A 21,721-nucleotide genomic window follows, 5' to 3' on the forward strand; every position below is an offset into this window, starting at 1 on the left:
AGGAAATACGAATCCAGAGATTATACACTTAGCCCAAATTTTTTTCCATCCAAATAGACTAAAAAAATTTAATTGAAATCTTCTCTATGCATTAAGAACAAACAGAGACCTGTCAAAACAGAAGAAAACTGAAGACAATCAGAGCCATGCTTTCTTCTTCACACACACCTGGGGCCCCACTGAGGACAAATGAAGCCTTACTGATTTCCTTGATGCCATTAGACTCCAGGAGTCATGTGTGATCCATGAGTGATAAGAGCAAAGTAAGTGATATATATAGCACATGGGATTTTGGTTGGTCCTGACATTGAATTGAAAAATTATATTCCAGTTTTCTTTCAGTGAGGTATACTTACTGAAATCTCAATTCATGGGGGAGAGGGGTTAAATGAAGATAATTCCGTCTTTAGATCCAGTAAGGTTACCTAGACATAACATATCAAAGAGTGTTATGTTCAACTACCCAATGGATTAATAGATATTGACTTTCTTGATATATAAAACTCTGTTTCTAAAATTTTGGAATCCTAAAACTACCATAATAATAGAAAAAGTTCTTCTAAGTCTGAGCCCTGCTTTCTTCCACAAGGTTTATTCCTTGTTACTACACTGCTCTGGCAATTACAGTGTTATTCTTCTAGAATGCTATGTTATGTTGAAGCAGGAACATGGGCTCAAGAAAAATCACAGACTGTTTAATTGTGGATTAAGGCTACTCCCCAGAGACTGTAAATGAGGACTACTGCACACATAATTGGCAATTCCCATGTTACTTTAATTAGGTAAGCTGTGTTCACATTGGACTTCATATTATTTTTTGTATACTGGAGATTTCTAAGATATCCTCAGTACATAGGAATCAGAAAAGCCATTAAACTCCCATTTATGGTATACTAGAGTTAAAACATACAGATTAAAATCAACAAAGGGAAAAGACACACAGGCATGTCCAGGAGACACCAGGCACAAGCTTCCAGTGTGGCCACCTGTACAAAATGTTGCCAAGCAGGTAAGATCCATAAGTCAGGACCTCACCTGATGGTGCAGGCGGTTGAGTGCCACACTGTGAAGCTGTCCGCAGCCTCTGCAGCGCAGGTTCGATCCTGGCCGGCCGGCGACGGTCCCACATGGTGCGGCAGACCTCTCCTGTCACGCCTGCTGCTTCCCTCAGCAGTGTATTTCGTCAGCCTGCCTGTTCTGTTCCCTGTTCTGTCTCTGGTGAATCCTCTCACCCTCCCACGAATCTGGCCTGTACCCCGGTTCTTGTATAAATAAATAAATTAATCTTTAAAAAAGAATTGATAAGTCAGAAGAAGAAAAACAAATACCTGATGATAGCAGTTATATGTGGAATATAGAGAAATGAAACAAAAGGTCAAATAAATCAAATTAAGGACTAACCCTAGAAGGCTGACTATAGAACTGCAGCTACCACCAGGCCAGGGGCTGGGAAGGGAGCAGAGTGATTGTAGGTGTCTTGGTGGTGAATGTGGTATGATGACAGCACTTGAGGGGAGGAGATTGTATTCTTCTAATACACAAATAACAATGTAAACCAGTATTACCTCAATTAAAGCAAACATATCTCACCTTGGTCACTTAAATGTAGTAAGTCCCCATGACTGACTGACTGACTGAAGCTACTTATTCTCAGCCCAGTTGAATTCAAACTGTTAGCCAATAGATCAACACACACAACATAGACATTCACCATGAGGTACATTATTAGTGAGTCAGATCCATTCCTGAAGACCTTGGGCATTTCCTGGCTTTGAGTAACTGAGTGCTGCTGATCTTGAACTCTTTCTGGCTCAATTTGTAAATCCCTTTCATTTTTATGCATAGAGTCATTTGCCATACTGCTGTGGCCCCAGATTTATCATGGAGAAAATGTTTACCTGCCCAGGACATAGACTGCAACTCTGTCTGGTAAGAAAATTCCTCATTATGCCCAGCAGCACAGGTTTGTGAAATTTCAGTCGACAAAACTATTGTAAAGCTTGAAACATAAAAGCAAAAGTATAAGGCACACAAACCTAGATTCACCATGAATCACATTATTAGTGGGTCAGATCCAGTCTTGAAGACCTTTAGCATTTTCTGACTTTGAGCAACTGAGTACAGCTTATCTTGATCTCTTTCTGGCTCAATTTGTAAATCCCTTTCATTTTTATGCTTAGAGTCATTTGGCATACTGCTGTGGCCCCAGATTTATCATGGAGAAAATGTTTACCTGCCCAGGACATGGAGCTGCAACTCTGTCTGGTAATAAAATTCCACATTATGCCCAGCAGCACAGGTTTGTGAAATTTCAATTGTCAAAATTATTGTAAAGGTTGAAACATAAAAGGAAAAGTATAAGGCACACAAACCTAGACATTTACCATGAACCATATTATTAGTGGGTCAGATCCAGTCTTGAAGACCTTTAGCATTTTCTGACTTTGAACAACTGAGTACAGCTTATCTTGAACTCTTTCTGGCTCAATTTGTAAATCCCTTTCATTTTTATGCATAGAGTCATTTGGCATACTGCTGTGGCCCCAGATTTATCATGGAGAAAATGTTTACCTGCCCAGGATATAGACTGCAACTCTGTCTGGTGAGAAAATTCCTCATTATGCCCAGAAGCACAGGTTTGTGAAATTCCAATGGACAAAATTATTGTAAAGGTTGAAACATAAAAGGAAAAGTATAAGGCATACAAACCTAGACTTTCACCATGAATCACATTATTAGTGGGTCATATCCAGTCTTAAAGACCTTTAGCATTTTCTGACTTTGAGCAACTGAGTAGAACTTATCTTGAAGTCTTTCTGTCTCAATTTGTAAATCCCTTTCCTTTTTATGCATGGAGTCTTTTGGCATACTGCTGTGGCCCCAGATTTATCATGGAGAAAATGTTTACCTGCCCAGAAAGACATAGATCTACAACTCTGTCTGGTGAGAAAATTCCTCATCGTGCTCAAGAGTACAGGTTTGTGAAATTTCAGTTGACAAAATTAACATAAAGGTTGAAACATCAAAGGGGATGTGTAAGTATCATAAATTAGTGTGTGCACATATTAATTATGCTGTCTGTAATATGTATAGTAATTAGATAGATTACTTTGAGAAATGGCACCTCCCTCCCCAAACAGCATGCATAAGGGCCAAGTCTCTGTGACTCTAGCCCAAAGCACTAGGATTTGTGTGAGCAATACCCCGTGTAAGGAAGATGTGAAATCTATTTTGAGGATTCTGGGAAGATACAGATTTTTCCCATAACTTTGGAAATTTGAGTTAGTACTTCCTGAATAATAGTTCTTCACTTAGTGTACCTTAGAATCATTAGTGAAAGTTAAAAAAAACAGCCTGCTGTTCAGAATCTAGTAACTTGCAGATACTTGCATTTAGTTATTGATTATTAGAAAGCATTATAAGCATTATAAGCATTCAGATACTCATGAATTACTCATTTGGAAAATTAAATGTAAACACATTGACTTTGAGTAAGTTGAACTAAAGATGCTCTTGTATTGACATCACTAGTTATCAGTGCTGAGATAACTCCCATTGTATTAGAGCATTGCACTCTAGTTTTACCTTGGGGCATTGTGTTCCTGATTTCCATTGGTGTTCTTGAGATTTGAGACAGAAAGAATCCCATTTCCAACACTACTGGATCTGTAGAAATACGATTGCTTTGTTCAAGATAGTGCCCTAGTCAAATCTCCGATGGATTAATATTGGTAGCTTTGATATTTTATAAACATCTATTTGTTAAGAATTTTGTCGGGCCTTCCTGGTGGTGCAAGGGGTTAAGATGCAACCTACAAAGCTACCCGCAGCCACTACTTCATGAGTTCAATCCCCAGCCAGGGAGCTACCCAAATGGCGCAGCAGACCTCTCCTGACTCGCTCCCCTTAGCAGTGTATTTCAGTCAGTCTGCCTGTTTTGCTCCCCACTCTGTCTCTGGTGAATCCTCTCATCCCAATACCTCTGGCCTGTACCCCAGTTCTTATATGCATAAATAAATAAATGTTAAGAAAAGAATTTTGTCAAAAAATATATAATATTATTATATAGTATTACTTCAGTTTAATTTTTTTAAAAAATTTCACAAAGCAAAAAAATAGAAATTGTTATTATAACTTTCTGTATATTGTATAAATGTAACTTCTAAAAAGCTGTTCTGTTTTTTGTTGTGTTTTTTTTTTTTTTTCCCCAGAAGGTTGATTTCTACCTACTCTCCTCGTTTGTGAGAATTCCAGTGCTGTTCTACAATAAGATGGCATGTTGCATCTGGAGCATGGATTTAGCAGGTCTGTTCCCTGGATTTATGCAGCAGCCTGATGAATTTAAGTGAGAGTTACTTCACTTCATTTATCCCCCCATTTTTAGAACCAGTAAAGAATATTCACTCTAACATCATCTTCTCATCCCATCTATGGGTAGGGTCCCCAGGATCAGTCTCAGATTTCACGAGTCTTCACAGAGCTCAAAAATGGTGTAATGGTCCAGTTTGTTGCAGAGCCAGACTGTGCTTAACTCTAACGAAGAGAAGTGGGGAATCAGGAGGAGTCTTCAGATGGTGGTTGCCAAGTTTCATTTGTCCTCTTCCAGTGGAGACACATGTACAGCACTTCATTTTTCTCTGAACTGTTGTGTGATCACCTCTGCACAGTTTTGCTAACCAGGTAAGAGCCCTCTAACTTTGGCCACTTGAGTGTGGAAAGACCCCTGAGTAACTTCAGCAACTTATTTTTAGTACCAACTTAAGTCAAATTGATAGAGTTTGGATCAGAGCTTCAGACTACAAACACAGAACATTCACCATGAATCACATTGCTCGTAGATCAGACTCCAGTGCTGAAGACCATGGGCATGTGCAATCTTCCAGCGGTCAAGGCCTGCTGCTCTAAACACCTTTACAGCACAGTTTGTGAGCACTTACCCTTTTTATGTAGAGTACCATTTATCCTATATCATATAATCCTTATATGTTTGCTATAACCGAAACATTTCTACAGCTGTAACTTTTAAATCTTGTACTATGAAATACTTGCATTAATTCTTTTTTTTTTTTTAATCTTAAATTTTATTTTTATATTCCCCCATACAATTGCAAACGCCCCATTCTGACCCCAATCCTTCCCCTCCCGCCCCCCACCCCAAAAAGTGTCTCTGGTTCATAGTTTTTTGTTGATTTTGATATTCACTTTCTTATATTCATTTTCCTGGTCCCTTATTTAAGTTTTCTAGATTCCTGCTATGAGTGAGACCATCCGGTATTTTTCTTTTTCTTTTTGGCTTATTTCGCTGAGCATGATCCCTTCCAGCGCCATCCATGTTGCTGCAAATTGCATGTGTTTATCTTTTTTGAATGCTGAGTAATATTCCATGGTATATATGTACCACATCTTCTTGATCCAGTCATCTACTTTTGGGCATTTGGGTTGTTTCCAAAGCTTAGCTATTGTAAACAGTGCTGCTATAAACATAGGGGTGCAGGTGCTCTTTGGAATTGATGTTTCTGTGTCCTTTGGGTAAATACCTAGGAGTGGAATTGCTGGATCATATGACTTGCATTAATTCTTATTTGTGTTTACTTGCATGCTATTCTTTATAAACAAAAACAGTCATGATTATCATTTCTACAGATAGTTTCTTTTATATTTCCTAATGTTTGAATCTTATTTTTAACTACTGAATTTGACTTGTAAGTGACTAGAATTTGGAATGTTTTGGAAGGGTTCATATACTTATATACTTACTGGTAATATAAGTAGAAAAGTCTCACATTTCTTCATGAATATTAAAATTAACACGAGAGGAAACAGAATAAGCATTTAAATGACATAAATTTAGAATAAAAAAATGTATGATATGCAGAAATGTGACGCATTCCTATGAAACTATATATCAGTAAACAAAAAAGAACAAGAAATTTTTGTTAAAAATTCATTTTTCACCTCAATATTCACAAGTAGATATGAGTATAAACATTGTAAGTATTGACAGGATAATAAACAAATCAGAACAAAGGAGAACAAAATTATAAATAACTTGGCAAAAAAGAATACTTCCCCTACAGTAATTAATTGCTCTTTTGTCACTAGCTTTTCATACTTTCCAGTTGCAATTTCCTCATTCCACTTCAAAATCACCAACCCTAATTTAAGTCTGAGTTATTTAGAAAAATTGACCTTGCCCAGAAGTCACAATCAAACCCATGTTCTCTGGCCAAAGAACTTGGTGGGGAGGCAAACACATCTATGTCAAATCAACGTAGGGTCTTTCCCTGAGATTTTAGGGAAACAATACATTTTTCTCCTACTTCAAAAGTTTTATAGGATAAGCCCAGTGCAGTGGTTGACAAAACACCATGCATTCGAACACAAAGCGAAGGCTTCAAACACAGTTCATCAGGCACACAATTTTTTTTTTACAAATGTAGATGTAAATATTCTTCTGTTTGTTAAAGGATCAACAGCAGATTCCTATTTTACAACTTTTACTAAAAAAATGATGAAGATTATTCTTAATTTAAAGTATCATTGCTTATACTATTCAGTTGTTTGGCTTCATTCCTATTATAATATCAACAAGGTCAGTTGAGTAAGTGAGGCTCAGAATTTATATCTCTTCATTATGGAGGTGATGGTAAAACAGGGACATATACTTTGAGAACCACAGCATTTCCTTAGTGTATATAAATATATACAGTGTTAATATATACACTATATATAGTGTATATAAATATATACTTAGTGTATATAAATATATAATGTATATAAATATATAGTGTGTGTAGATATATAGTGTATGTATAGATATATAGAGTATATGTAGATATATAGTGCATATATAAATATATATTATATATAAAATATATAATATATAAAATGTATAAAGAAATTTAAAGTTTCTAAGCCTCTAAGGGAGAATAGCAAAAAACTATTACTGTGATGATAGAATTCTAAGACTACTGAGATATTCCAGGTGGGTCTAAAGTATAGACACACGTGAAATTGCTTTTCATAAAACCCAGGCTGTTAACAGGTACTATTTGAACACAACCATTTGTAACTACTCCATAGATAACAAAAATCTGAAGTGGTAGGTTAAGTCAGCTATAAGGTTAGCATGGAAGTAATATGAGATCTGATACCATGAAAGAGACAGCTAACACTTTGATTTTTTTTTTAACAATTACAGTATTACTGCACTACAAGTTAGTAAAACAATACTACTTACATTGTAGAAAAAGAACAGAAAAAAATGACTCCAACGGGCAAACAAAATCCACAAAATTCTTAATTCAGAAGGAAATACTAGCAGAACCCCAACACGTGCTGTTGATGTGAATGAGGAATGAGTTACTCAACCTGACAGCTGCAATTCCATGTCCTACTGGGAAGTTCAAAATCAACACCAAAATGTTTTAAGACCTCATGTCTGAGGGAACAGTACTACTTTGTGGAAATTTCAGGTTTGTCACTGAAACGACTGGAAGACATCACATGTCCCCAGCAGCCAAGAATGAATGTGTTCTAAGGACAGTTCTGATTTCCTTTATCCTTGGAGAAAGAGCCATGGTTCTGGGATTTGAGAACCAGTACTCCACTCATAGGAGGAGAGGCCCTACAAGCGAAAAGACCCAAACCATAGAGGCCAGACACTCTGCTGCCTCAAAGTGAAGAGCAGATTGTTTGCAGTGTACCGGCCTGAACCGGGTACTACACATACATCCTTGTGTCTCCACTTGGGACAGGGACGGTTTGAGGTGAAAAGGAGAAGATATTTTGAAATGTTTTGAAACAGGCATTACCTTGCCTAAGATGGGAAGAGCCACCAGTGGCCTGGTTGCAACAGCTGTTTCAGGGTGGGATTCGCCACAGGTCTGCACGGAGCTCCCCCCAACAGTCCTTTTTGCAGGCACACAGATGGCCATCCAAGTTAAAAGGTAGAGACGTCAAATGTCCCCAGCAGCCAAGAATGAAAGTGTTCTGAGAACAGCTCCGAGGTTGGGCTGTGCCCTGGCCAGCGCCCTTGTTTGGGGTATGGAAGAAACCTGCTCCTCTCGTAAAGGTCCCTGGCCCTGTACCCATGTTCCATATCAGAAAGGCCAAGTACCCCGCTTCCTCTTTTACAGAGGAGGCCTGTGATGTTCCTGCGAGAGGCTGGCCTGGGACCTGTGCACACATTACCTTCCCTCTCAAACTAGAGACTTCCTTGTGCTGAGGTAGGAAATTGCAGAGTCTTTTGAGCTGGATTAGGCTCAGTCTTTCGCTCCAGCCTCTTCTGAGAGGCACAAAGTTGGCTTCCCCTGAGCTTGCAGCCAGAGGCAGGGGCTTCAAAAGTTTTCCACAGTGCCTCTGACTAACACTGTGTGCTCTGCACACACAGAGTAGCCTGACCCTTTGCAAGGGAAAGGGCTTCAAGTTTAAGTAGCAAGTGTCCGCATGGAAGCTGGAAAAATAGGACATTAGAAGCATGCTCTTGATGCGCATGGGGCCCAAGGTGTCTCAGAGCCTGCAGGTACTCCCCGTGGGTTGGGAGAGGGCCCTGGTCTTCTGTGTGGTTATCCTGTCTGAAGAAGTATGCAGTCACTACTGTTCTGCGGACATGGCCACATGCTTCCTGTCTCTACATGGGATGTTTTAAAATGCAGTCTGTCAAGATTCCCTGTGTCTTGGAAAAGGGGCTGAGACTGCATGGCTCTGGGGTTGCAGAGCCAAGGCTCAATTCCGCTCTTAGGAGGCCAGGACCAGCATGCCGAAAGTCCAGGCGCCCTCCTGACTCAAAGTGAGGAGCAGACTTTGCATTGAAACGGCCTGCACCTGGTTCTGTGCATACACACTCGTGTCTGCACTCGGAGACTGGAAGGAGTTGAGGCAAAAAGAGGAGAGGGTATTTTCTGATGTCTTGAAATATGTGTTGCTCTGCCTGAAAAGGGCAGAGACACTAGTCTCCCTGGTTGCAAGAGTGGTGCTTCAGTGGGATTCAGCAACGTGTCTCTACTGGGCTCTCCTGAGCTAGTCTAGTTGCAGGCATACTGAGCACCTTCAAAGCTGTAAAGAAAAGAGTGTGTCCAAAAATCCACTCGTGGGCAGACCCCAGTCTGAGTTAGACAGCAACATCACCTCAGAGAGGGTCGTGTGCTGTTTTCTATGCACAGACAGACGAGGAGCACACTTGCAAAGACAGAGCAGCAGGATCCGGATGTGAGCCCAGGCTGGGGCTCCAGGTCCAGGTCTCAGCGTGAGGCAAAGAAGTGACGATGACACCTCAGGAGTTTCACAGAGAACTCAGAGTGGAATACCTGTGGACTCCACAAGAGATCAGTGAGTATGACCCTCCGGGGAATTTGGTGAATAACCAATGCTGGACTGCTCCCGCTTGCGGACATGGCAAGGCCCGCACCTACACGCAGCACCCCTCCACCAGCCACGACCTTCCTTCCCTTGCCTGCCAGAGTTGTTGGGTCCCACCGGGTGAGCTTGTTGAGAATTTACACCTGGAACAAGGAAGTGGGCAGAGGCTGGGTGGGACCAACCTGTGAGTCCAGGCGACAAGGCATGAGAGGGCAGCATTTGCGGAGCTGCCAATGAGGACGTTGCCAACAGGGGTGACGTGAATACCATGCGACTCATTTTGGGGGCCAGAGAGGTGTCCTGTCATTGCCTTCTCTGCCAGGAGGCTACCCAGGGCTTTGGCTCAAGGCACATTCGCCTCAAGATGACACAGTAAAACAAAAAAAGAGCCCAGAAATGCGACTCAGGGTTTTTTTCTGAAGATGAGCCTCCTGTCAGGAATGCCAGCATGGCAATCACGTTATATTGTTGGGCACTCTTGAGGGAAATCTTCACTCACACAGAAGTTGAAAAACAAGGTTGCTGGCACATGTGCCCCATGGGCACATATCAGGTGCCGCCTCCTGGATGGGTTGGAGTAATGGGAAAGGACCCCTTGAGAGTGGTCGCCATTGGTGGTGGTGCAGAGAGTGAATGACTACTGCTTCTGTCATCTCATTCCAGGGTCACGGAGATTGCCTGTGGACATACTTCTTCCTGACAGGGGTTGAGGACCTGAGGGATAGAAAGGAAAAGGGATTCCTCAGGCGACAGCCCAGAGGAACCCTGTGTTCTAGTTGGACCCGAGGTCAGCAGGCCTCATGCCTGCCCTGCCTAAGAGGTTGAAGCAGCTCTCCCCAGATGTGCGATTCCAAGTCCTGGGCAGGCCAACCTCTTCTCCATGATAAATCTGCGGCCATAGCAGTGCGTGGCCAGGCCTGCTTTGTGAAAATTTCAGCTTTGTCTCTGACCCACCTGCCAGAGACGTCAAATGTGCCAAGCGGCCAAGAGTGAATATGTGCTGAGGGCAGATCCAAGGGAGGGCAGCGCCCTGGCCAGCGCCCTTGTTCGGGGTATGAAAGAGACCTGCTCCTCTCGTAGCAGCACCTGGCCCTGTCCCCAAGTTCCAAATCAGAAAGACCACGTACCCTGCTTCCTCTTCTACACAGGAGGCCTGCGATGTCCCTTCGAGGGCCTGGCCCAGGGTCCTGTGCATACGTACCTTCCCTCTCAGCCCAGAGATTCCTCATGCCAAGGTGGGACATTGCAGAGTCTTTTGAGCTGGACTAGGCTCAGTCTTTCAGGTACAAATTTGGCTTTTCCTGAGCTACAGCCCAATGGCAGGGGCTTCAAAGGCATTCCACAGTGCCGCTGATCAACACTGGGCGCTCTGCAGACACAGAGTGGCCGAACCCTTTGCAAGGGGAAGCACTTCACGTTTAAGTATTGGGTATCTCTGCATGGAGCCTAGGAAAAGCAGGACCTTAGAAGTGTGCTGTTGATATGCATCGGACCCAGGTGTCACAGCAGATTCAGGTACTCCCCAGGGGTTTGGAGAGGGGCCTTGTCTTGTGCATTGTTCTCCTGTCAACAGCAGTATGCCACCACGATTGCTCCACAGACATGGCAATGTACATCCTATCTCTCTAGGGGACACTGTAAAATGCAGAGTCTACCCTGATTCCTCCTGTCTTTTGAGAAGGGGCTGAGACACATGGCACGGAGGTTGCAGAGCCAAGGCTCCACTCCGCTCTTAGGAGGCCAGGGCCAGCATGCTGAAATCAAGGCCCCATCCTCCTCAAAGTGAGGTCCTGACTGTTTACAAGGGACCGGCCTGCACCTGGTTGAGCACATACATCCTGTGTCTCCACTCGGGGACTAGAAGGAGTAACAGGCAAAAAACAGGGGAGGATATTTTGAGTTGATTGAAACAGGCCTTACCTGGCCTCATAGGGCAGAGCAACTCTTCTCTCTGAATGCAACAGCAGTATTCACAGCCCTCACAATTGTCTCCTCTGAGGTCCTCCAAGCTCGTCTCATTGCAGGCAGTCTGATGCCTTCCAAGTTGTGACGAAGAGAGTGTCTCCAGAAAATGAACTGGTGGGCAGACCCAGTCTGAGTTAGATAGCCATACTGACCTGGAGAGGATCTTAAGCTAATATTTCCTATGAATAGCCCAGGCACACACATACAAAGATGGAGCTACAGGATCCAGAAGTGTGCCCAGGCGGGGGCTCCAGGTCCAGGTCGCAGCATGAGGCAAAGAAGTGATGCTGACAGCTCAGGAGTTTCATAGAGAACTAAGAGTGGAAGACCTGTGGACTCCACAAGAAATCAGTGAGTATGACCCTGCGGGGGGAGTTTGGTGGTCAACAAAAATTGGAGTGTTCCCACTTGTGGACATGGCAAGGCCTGCACCCACACGCAGCACCCCTCCAACACGAACCGAGCTCGACCCGCCTTTCCTCGCTTGCCAGTGTTGTTGGGTCCCACCGTGTGAGCTTCATGAGATTTTACACCAGGAACAAGGTGGTGGGCAGAGGCTGGGCAGGACCACCCAGTGAGTCCAGGCGAAAGGGCATGAGAGGCCAGCATTTGAATAGGAGGCCCGTGAAGGTATTGCTAACAGGGATGAGGTGAACACCGGGCTACTCATTTTTGGGGCCAGCAGGTGTCCCATCACTACCTTCTCTGCCTTTAAGCTATGCAGGGCTTTGCCTCAAGGCACATTGACCTTTAGATGGCACAGTAAAACAATAAAGAACCCAGAAACAGAAGCAACACAGGGTCTTTTCTGAAGGTGAGCCGCGTGTCAGGAAAGCCAGTGCAGCAACCACATTATATTTTTGGGCACTCATGAGGGAAATCTTCATACAGAAGTTGAAAAACAAGGTTGCTGGCACATGTGCCCCATGTGCACACATCAGGTACCGCCTCCAGGATGGGTGGAGTAATGGGAGAGGACCCCTTGGGAATGGTCTCTATTGGTGGTGGTGCAGGGCACGGATAAACTCTGCTTCTGTCATCTCCTTCCAGGGTCACACAGATTGCCTGTGGACATACTTCTCCCTGTCAGGGGTTGAGGACCTGAGGAACAGAAAAGAAAAGGATTCCTCAGGCGACTGCTAAGATAAGCACCTCTGTTCTGGTTAGACCCGAGGTCAGGAGGCCTCCCGCCTGCCCTGCCTAAGTGTTTGAGGCAGGAGTCACTCTCCTTGTACATGCACTTCAAGTCCTGGGCAGGCCAACCACTTCTCCATGATGAATCTGCAGCCACAGCAGTCTGCGGCCACGCCTGCTTGGTGGAAAAATGGGCGTTCTTACTGACCCACTTGCCAGACATGTCAAATGTCCCGTGTGGCCATGAATGAATGCGTGCTGAGGACTGCTCCTCTCATAGCAGCTCCTGTCCCTGTCCCCAGGTTCCAGATGAAAAAGGCCACGTACCCCTCTTGTACAGAGGAGGCCAGCATTGTCCCTTCGAGAGCCTGGCTCAGGAGCCGGTGCATCCCTTACCTTCCCTCTCAACCCAGAGATTCCTCATGCCGAGGTGGGACATTGCAGAGTCTTTTGAGCTGGACTAGGCTCAGTCTTTCAGACACAAATTTGGCTTTTCCTGAGCTGCAGCCCAACAGCAGGGACTTCAAAGTTGTTCTGCAGTGCTGCTGCTCAACACTGGGCGCTCTGCGGACACAGAGTGGACTGAACCCTTTGCAAGGGGATGTGCTTCAAGCTTAAGTATCGGGTATCCCTGCACGGAGCCAAGGGGAAGCAGGGCATTAGAAGTGTGCTGTTGACGTGCATGGGACCCAGGTGTCACAGCGGCTTCTGGTACTCCCCAGGGGTTCGGAGAGACCCTGCTCTTGTGCGTGGTTCTCCTGTCCACAGCAGTATGCAGCCACAACTGCTCCACAGACTTGGCCATGTACTTCCTATCACTCGAGGGGACACTTAAAATGCAGAGTCTGCCTTGATTCCTCGTGTCTTTGGGGAAGGGGCCGACACTCAAGGCTCGGTGTTTGCAGATCCAAGGCTCAACTCCGTTCTTAGGAGGCCAGGGCCAGCATTCCACAAGGCCAGGTGCCACCTGCCTCAAAGTGAGGTCCTGACTGTTTGCCAGAGACCGGCCTGCACCTGCTTGGGCACGTACATCCTGTGTCTCCACTCGGGGATTAGAATGAGTAACGGGCAAAAAGTAGGGGAGGATATTCTGAGTTGGTTGAAACAGGCCTTTCCTGGCCACATAGGGGCAGAGCGACTCCTCTCTGATTGCAACCGCAGTGTTCCGAGGGGCTTCGCAAATGGCTCCTCCGAGGTCCTCGAAGATTTCCTCTTGGCAGGCACTCCAATGCCTTCCAAGTTGTGAAGAAGAGAGTGTCTCCAGAAAATGAACTGGTGGGCAGACCCAGTCTGAGTTAGACAGCCGTATTCACCTTGGAGAGGGACTTGAGCTAATGTTTCCTGTGCATAGACCAGGCGCACACGTACAAAGACGGAGCAGCAGGATCCGGATGTGAGCCCAGGCTGGGGCTCCAGGTCCAGGTCTCAGCATGAGGCAAAGAAGTGACACTGACAGCTCAGGAGTTTCACAGAGAACTCAGAGTGGAAGACCTGTGGACTCCACAAGAGATCAGTGAGTATGATCCTTGGGGAGTTTTTACCGATTAGCCAACCATGGAGTGTTCCCGCTTGCAGAGGTGGCATGGCCCCACCCACACGTAGCACCCCTCTAATACCCACAGACCCCGACCCTCCTTCCCTCCCCTGCCAGAGTTGTTGGGTCCCACCGGGTGAGCTTGGTGAGAATTTTACACCTGGACCAATTTTACACCTGGACCAAGGTGGTGGGCACCAAGGATGCGGGACCACCCTCTGATTCCAGGTGATAGGTCATGAGAGGCCAGCATTTGAGGAGTCTTCCCATGAGGATATTGCCAGAAGGGGTGAAGTGAACGCTAGGGTACTCATTTTGGGGACCAGGCAGGTGTCCTGACACTGCCTTCTCTGCATTTAAGGTACCAAGGGCTTTGCCTCCAGGCACATTCGCCTTCAGATGGCACAGTAAAACAAAAAAGAACCAGAAACGCAAGCAACTTAGTAATTTTCCTGAACTGACCCTGGTTTTAGGAATGCCAGCGACGCAGCTGTATTTTGTTTTGGGCACTCATGATGGAAATTGTCACCCAGAAGTTGAAAAACAAGGTTGCTGGCACATGTGCCCCATGTGCGCATAGCAGGTGTCGCCTCCAGGATGGGTGGAGTAATGGGAGAGGACCTCTTGGGAGTGGTCGCCATTGGTGGTGGTGCAAGGCTCAGATGAACTCTGCTTCTGTCATCTCATTCCAGGGTCACGGAGGTTGCCTGTGGACATACTTCTTCCTGTCAGGGGTTGGCGACCTGATGACAGAAAGGAGAAGGATTCCTGAAGCGACAGCCCAGAGGAGCACCTGTGTTCTGGTTAGACCCGAGGTTTGCAGGCCTCCCGCCTGCCCTGCCTATGAGGTTGAGGCAGGAGCCGTACTCCCCATACGTGCACTTGCGAGCCCTGGGCAGGCCAACCTTTTCTCCATGATGAAAGTACAGCAACAGCAGTGCGTGGCCATGCCTGCGTGGTAGGAAAATTGGCTTCTCATTGACCAACTTCCAGATATGTCAAATGTCCCATGCGGCCATGAATGAATGCATGCTGAGGACAGCTCAGATGCTGTGGTGGGCCCTTGCCAATGCCATTCTTCCGGTTGTGGAAGAAACCTGCTCCTCTCATAGCAGCTCCTGGCCCTGTCCCCAAGTTCCAGATCAAAAAGGCCACATGACCCTCTTCGTGTTCTACAGAGGAGGCCTGCGATGCCCCTTCTAGAGCCTGGCCCAGGGGGCGGTGCATCCCTTACCTTCCCTCTCAGCCCAGAGATTCCTCGTGCCGAGATGGGACATTGCAGAGTCTTTTGAGCTGGACTCGGCTCAGTCTTTCAGGCACAAATTTGGCTTTTCCTGAGCTGCAGCCCGATGGCAGGGGCTTCAAAGTTGTCCTGCAGTGCCGCTGCTCAACACTGGGAACTCTGCACACACAGTATGGCCGAACACTTTGCAAGGGGACGCGCTTCAAGTATCGGGTATCTCTTCACGGAGCCTAAAAGCAGGACCTTAGAAGCGTGCTGTCGACATACATGGGACCCAGGTGTCACAGTGGCTTCAGGTACTCCCCAGGGGTTCAGAGAGACCCTGCTCTTGTGCGTGGTTCTCCTGTCCACAGCAGTATGCAGCCACTACTGCTCCACAGACCTGGCCATGTACTTCCTATCACTCGAGGGGACACTTAAAATGCAGAGTCTGCCCTGATTCCTCGTGTCTTTGGGGAAGTGACTGAGAAACAAGACTCAGGGGTTGCAGAGCCAAGGCTCATGTCTGCTGTTAGGAGGCCAGGGCCAGCATGCCGAAAATCCAGGCGCCACCTACCTCAAAGTGAGGTCCTAACTGTTTGCAAGGGACCGGCCTGCATCTCGTTAGGCAAATACATCCTGTCTCCACTTGGGGACTAGAAGGAGTAATGGGCAAAAAGTAGGGAAGGTTATTTTGAGTTGATTGAAACAGGCCTTACCTGGCTTCATAGGGGCAGAGCGACTCTTCTCTCTGCATGCAAAAGCAGCATTCCAAGGGGCTTCACAAATGTCTTCTCCGAGGTCCTCGAAACTTGCCTCATTGCAGGCATTCTGATGCCTTCTAAAGGCATCAGACGAAGAGAGTATCTCCAGAAAATGAACTGGTGGGCAGACCCAGTCTGAGTTAGACAGCCATGTTCATCTTGGAGAGGATCGTGTCTAATATTCCCTATGCACAGACCAGGCACACACGTACAGAGACAAAACAGCAGGATGCGGATTGAGCCCAGGCTGGGGCTCCAGGTCCAGGTCTCAGCGTGAGGAAAAGGAGTGACAGTGACAGCTCAGGAGTTTCACAGAGCACTCAGAGTGGAAGACCTGTGGACTCCACAATAGATCAGTGAGTATGACCCTCGGGGAGTTTGCCGATTACCCAACCCTGGAGTGTTCCTGCTTGCAGAGGTGGCATGGCCCCACCCACATGCAGCACCCCTCCAACACGCACAGGCCCGACCCTCCTTCCCTCTCCTGCCAGAGTTGATGGGTCCCACCGGGTGAGCTTGGTGACAATTTTACACCTGGACCAAGGTGGTGGGCAGAGGCTGTGCGGGACCACCCTCTGAGTCCAGGTGATAGGGCATGAGAGGGCAGCATTTGAGGAGTTTTCCTGTGAGGATATTGCCAGCAGGAGTGAAGGAAATGCTAGGCTGCTCATTTTAGTTGCGAGGCAGGTATCCTGTCACCACCTTCTCTGCATTCGGGTACCCAGGGCTTTGCCTCCAGGCACATTTGCCTTAAGATGGCACAGTATAACAAAAAAGAATCCAGAAATGCAAGCCACTCAGTTATTTTCCTGAACTGAGCCTCGTTTTAGGAACACCAGTGCAGCTGTCACGTTGTAATGTTGGGCACTCATGAGGGAAATCGTCACACAGAAGTTGAAAAACAAGGTTGCTGGCACATGTGCCCCATGTGCACACATCAGGGTCCGCCTCAGGATGAGTAGAGGAATGGGAGAGGACCCCTTGAGAGTAGTCTCCATTGGTGTAGGTGCAGGGAGTGAATGACCACTTCTTCTGTCATCTCAATCCAGGATCACGGAGGTTGCCTGTGGACATACTTCTCCCCGGCAGGGCTTGAGGACCTGATGACAGAAAGGAGAATGATTCCTGAAGCAACAACCCACAGGAACCCTGTGTTCTGGTTAGACCCGACGTCAGCAGGCCTCACGCCTGCCCTGCCTATGAGGTTGAGACAGGAGCCGCTCTCCCTGTACATACATTTCCGGGTTCCGGGCAGGCAACCTCTTCTCCATGATGAATCTGCGGCCACAGCAATGCGCAGCCGCGACTGCCTGGTGGAAATATTGCCTTTGACTCTGACCCACCAGCCAGAGACTTGAGATGTCCCTCGGGGCCATGAATGAATGTGTGCTGAGGGCAGCTCCGATGGAGGGATGCGCCTTGGTCAAAGCCCTTGTTCAGGGTATGGAAGAGACCTGCTCCTCTCATAGCAGCTGCTGGGCCTGTCCCCAAATTCCAGATCAAAAGGGCCACGTGACCCTCTTCCTCTTGTACAGAGGAGGCCTGCGATGTCGCTTCGAGCCTGTGGTCCAGGGGCCGGTGCATCCCTTACCTTCCCTCGCAGCCCAGAGATTCCTCATGCCGAGGTGGGACATTGCAGAGTCTTTTGAGCTGGACTAGGCTCAGTCTTTCAGGCACAAATTTGGCTTTTGCTGAGCTGCAGCCCAAAGGCAGGGACTTCAAAGTTGTTCTGCAGTGCCGCTGCTCAACACTAGGCACTCTGCAGACACAGAGTGGACTGAACCCTTTGCAAGGGGAAGCGCTTCAAGCTTAAGTATCAGGTATCTCTGCACGGAGCCTAGGTAAAGCAGGGCATTAGAAGTGTGCCGTTGACGTGCATGGGACCCAAGTATCACAGCGGCTTCAGGTACTGCCCAGGGGTTCGGAGAGGCCCTGCTCTTGTGCGTGGTTCTCCTGTCCACAGCAGTATGCAGCCACAACTGCTCCACAGGCCTGGCCATGCACTTCCTAGCTCTTGAGGGGACACTTAAAATGCAGAGTCTGCCCTGATTCCTCGTGTCTTTGGGGAAGGGGCCGACACTCAAGGCTCAGGGGTGGCAGAGCCAAGGCTCAACTCCGTTCTTAGGAGGCCAGGGCCAGCATTCCACAAGTCCAGGCGCCACCTGCCTCAAAGTGAAGTCCTGACTGTTTGCCTGGGACCGTCCTGCACCTGCTTGGGCACGTACATCCTGTGTCTCCACTCGAGGATTAGAATGAGTAACGGGCAAAAAGTAGGGGAGGATATTCTGAGTTGGTTGAAACAGGCCTTTCCTGGCCACATAGGGGCAGAGCGACTCCTCTCTGATTGCAACCGCAGTGTTCCGAGGGGCTTCGCAAATGGCTCCTCCGAGGTCCTTGAAGCTTTCATCGTTGCAGGCACTCCGATGCCTTCCAAGTTGTGAAGAAGAGAGTGTCTCCAGAAAATGAACTGGTGGGCAGACCCAGTCTGAGTTAGACAGCCATATTCACCTTGGAGAGGAGCGTGTCTAATGCTTCCTGTGCACAAACCAGGCGCACACATACCGAGACGGAGCAGCAGGATGCGGATGTGAGCCAGGCTGGGGCTCCAGGTCCAGGTCTCAGCTTGAGGAAAAGGAGTGACACTGACAGCTCAGGAGTTTCACAGAGAACTCGGAGTGGAAGACCTGTGGACTCCGCAATAGATCAGTGAGTATGACCCTCTGGGGAGTTTGCCGATTACCCAACCCTGGAGTGTTCCCGCTTGCAGAGGTGGCATGACCCCACCCACATGCAGCACCCCTCCAACACCCACAGGCCCGACCCTCCTTCCCTCTCCTGCCAGAGTTGTTGGGTCCCACCGGGTGAGCTTGGTGACAATTTTACAACTGGACCAAGGTGGTAGGCAGAGGCTGGGAGGGACCACCCTCTGATTCAGGCATTAGGGCACGAGAGGGCAGCATTTGAGGAGTTTTCCTGTGAGGATATTGCCAGCAGGAGTGAAGTAAATGCTAGGGTACTCATTTTGGGTGCGAGGCAGGTATCCTGTCACCACCTTCTCTGCATTCGGGTACCCAGGGCTTTGCCTCCAGGCACATTCGCCTTAAGATGGCACAGTAAAGCAAAAAAGAACCCAGAAATGCAAGCCACTCAGTTATTTTTCTGAACTGAGCCTTGTTTTAGTAACGTCAGCGCAGCTGTCACGTTGTAATGTTGGGCACTCATGAGGGAAATCGTCACACAGAAGTTGAAAAACAAGGTTGTTGGCACATGTGCCCCATGTGCACACAGCAGGGTCCGCCTCAGGATGGGTGGAGTAATGGTGTAGGACCCCTTGAGAGTAGTCTACCTTGGTGGTGGTGCAGGGAGTGAACGACCGCTTCTTCTGTCATCTCAATCCAGGATCACGGAGGTTGCCTGTGGACATACTTCTCCCCGGCAGGGCTTGAAGAACTGATGACAGAAAGGAGAAGGATTCCTGAAGCGACAGCCCAGAGGAACCCTGTGTTCTGGTTAGACCCGAGGTCAGCAGGCCTCACGCCTGCCCTGCCTATGAGGTTGAGACAGGAGCCGCTCTCCCTGTTCATACACTTCCGAGTTCCGGGCAGGCAACCTCTTCTCCATGATGAATCTGTGGCCACAGCAATGCGCAGCCGCGACTGCCTGGTGGAAATATTGCCTTTGACTCTGACCCACCAGCCAGAGACTTGAGATGTCCTCGGGGCCATGAATGAATGTGTGCTGAGGGCAGCTCCGATGGAGGGATGCGCCTTGGTCAAAGCCCTTGTTCAGGGTATGGAAGAGACCTGCTCCTCTCATAGCAGCTGCTGGGCCTGTCCCCAAGTTCCAGATCAAAAGGGCCACGTGACCCTCTTCCTCTTGTACAGAGGTGGCCTGCGATGTCGCTTCGAGCCTGTGGTCCAGGGGCCAGTGCATACCTTACCTTCCCTCTCAGCCCAGAGATTCCTCATGCCGAGGTGGGACTTTGCAGAGTCTTTTGAGCTGGACTAGGCTCAGTCTTTCAGGCACAAATTTGGCTTTTCCTGAGCTGCAGCCCAACAGCAGGGACTTCAAAGTTGTTCTGCAGTGCCGCTGCTCAACACTAGGCACTCTGCAGACACAGAGTGGCCTGAACCCTTTGCAAGGGGACGTGCTTCAAGCTTAAGTATCGGGTATCTCTGCACGGAGCCAAGGGGAAGCAGGGCATTAGAAGTGTGCTGTTGACGTGCATGGGACCCAGGTGTCACAGCGGCTTCAGGTACTCCCCAGGGGTTCGGAGAGACCCTGCTCTTGTGCGTGGTTCTCCTGTCCACAGCAGTATGCAGCCACAACTGCTCCACAGACCTGGCCATGTATTTCCTATCTCTTGAGGGGACACTTAAAATGCAGAGTCTGCCTTGATCCCTCGTGTCTTTGGGGAAGGGGCCGAGACTCAAGTCTCGGGGTTTGTAGATCCAAGGCTCAACTCCGTTCTTAGGAGGACAGGGCCAGCATTCCACAAGGCCAGGCACCACCTGCCTCAAAGTGAGGTCCTGACTGTTTGCCAGAGACCGGCCTGCACCTGCTTGGGCACGTACATCCTGTGTCTCCACTCGGGGATTAGAATGAGTAACGGGCAAAAAGTAGGGGAGGATATTCTGAGTTGGTTGAAACAGGCCTTTCCTGGCCACATAGGGGCAGAGCGACTCCTCTCTGATTGCAACCGCAGTGTTCCGAGGGGCTTCGCAAATGGCTCCTCCGAGGTCCTCGAAGATTTCCTCTTGGCAGGCACTCCGATGCCTTCCAAGTTGTGAAGAAGAGAGTGTCTCCAGAAAATGAACTGGTGGGCAGACCCAGTCTGAGTTAGACAGCCGTATTCACCTTGGAGAGGAGTGTGTCTAATGTTTCCTGTGCACAGACCAGGCGCACACGTACCGAGACGGAGCAGCAGGATGTGGATATGAGCCCATGGTGGGGCTCCAGGTCCAGGTCTCAGCGTGAGGCAAAGGAGCAACACTGACAGCTCAGGAGTTTCACAGAGAACTCAGAGTGGAAGACCTGTGGACTCCACAACAGATCAGTGAGTATGACCCTCCGGGAGTTTGCCGATAACCCAACCCTGGTGTGTTCCCGCTTGCAGAGGTGGCATGGCCCTTCCCACACGCAGCACCCCTCCAACACGCACAGGCCCCCACCCTCCTTCCCTTTCCTGCCAGAGTTGATGGGTCCCACCGGGTGAGCTTGGTGAGAATTTTACACCTGGACCAAGGTGGTGGGCAGAGGCTGTGCACAACCACCCTCTGTTTCCAGGAGACAGGGCTTGAGAAGCCAGCATTTGAGGAGTCTTCCCGTGAGGATATTGCCAGCAGGGGTGAAGTGAACACTAGGCTAATCATTTTGTGTGCCAGGCAGGTGTCCCATCCTTGCCTTCTCTGCATTTGAGGTACCCAGGGCTTTGCCTCCAGGCACATTCACCTTAAGATGGCACAGTAAAGCAAAAAAGAACCCAGAAACGCAGGCCACTCAGTTGATTTCCTGAACTGAGCCTCGTTTTAGGAACAGCAGCGCAGCAGTCACGTTGTATTTTTGGGCACTCATGAGGGAAATCGTCACACAAAAGTTGAAAAACAAGGTTGCTGGCACATGTGCCCCATGTGCACACATCAGGTCCGCCTCCAGGATGGGTGGAGTAATGGGAGAGGACCCCTTGGGAGTGGTCGCCATTGGTGGCGGTGCAGGGAGTGAATGAACTCTGCTTCAGTCATT

At 48.0% G+C, this 21,721-nt stretch overlaps 1 long non-coding RNA gene across 6 annotated transcripts; it reads left to right on the forward strand.

Annotated features, from left to right (window-relative positions):
• The first annotated feature begins 201 nt into the window (after positions 1-201).
• Positions 202-19,688, forward strand: LOC129145889 (uncharacterized). Of its 6 annotated transcripts, XR_008552031.1 has the most exons (14): positions 202-263; positions 1,846-1,929; positions 2,181-2,265; positions 2,519-2,602; positions 2,858-2,977; positions 4,212-4,305; positions 4,439-4,680; positions 4,839-4,925; positions 7,202-9,330; positions 10,024-11,676; positions 12,376-13,972; positions 14,686-16,335; positions 17,029-18,685; positions 19,379-19,688. It is a non-coding gene; the product is annotated as an uncharacterized LOC129145889 (long non-coding RNA). The 6 variants fall into 6 exon arrangements; XR_008552027.1 differs by having other exon boundaries at positions 2,181-2,602; XR_008552029.1 differs by having other exon boundaries at positions 2,181-2,602; positions 4,505-4,680.
• The last annotated feature ends 2,033 nt before the right edge of the window (positions 19,689-21,721 follow it).

This window comes from Talpa occidentalis, unplaced genomic scaffold (genome assembly GCF_014898055.3).
Source record: "Talpa occidentalis isolate TD23 unplaced genomic scaffold, MPIMG_talOcc4v2.1 talOcc4.15, whole genome shotgun sequence".
In the NCBI taxonomy this organism is placed as follows: domain Eukaryota; kingdom Metazoa; phylum Chordata; class Mammalia; order Eulipotyphla; family Talpidae; genus Talpa; species Talpa occidentalis.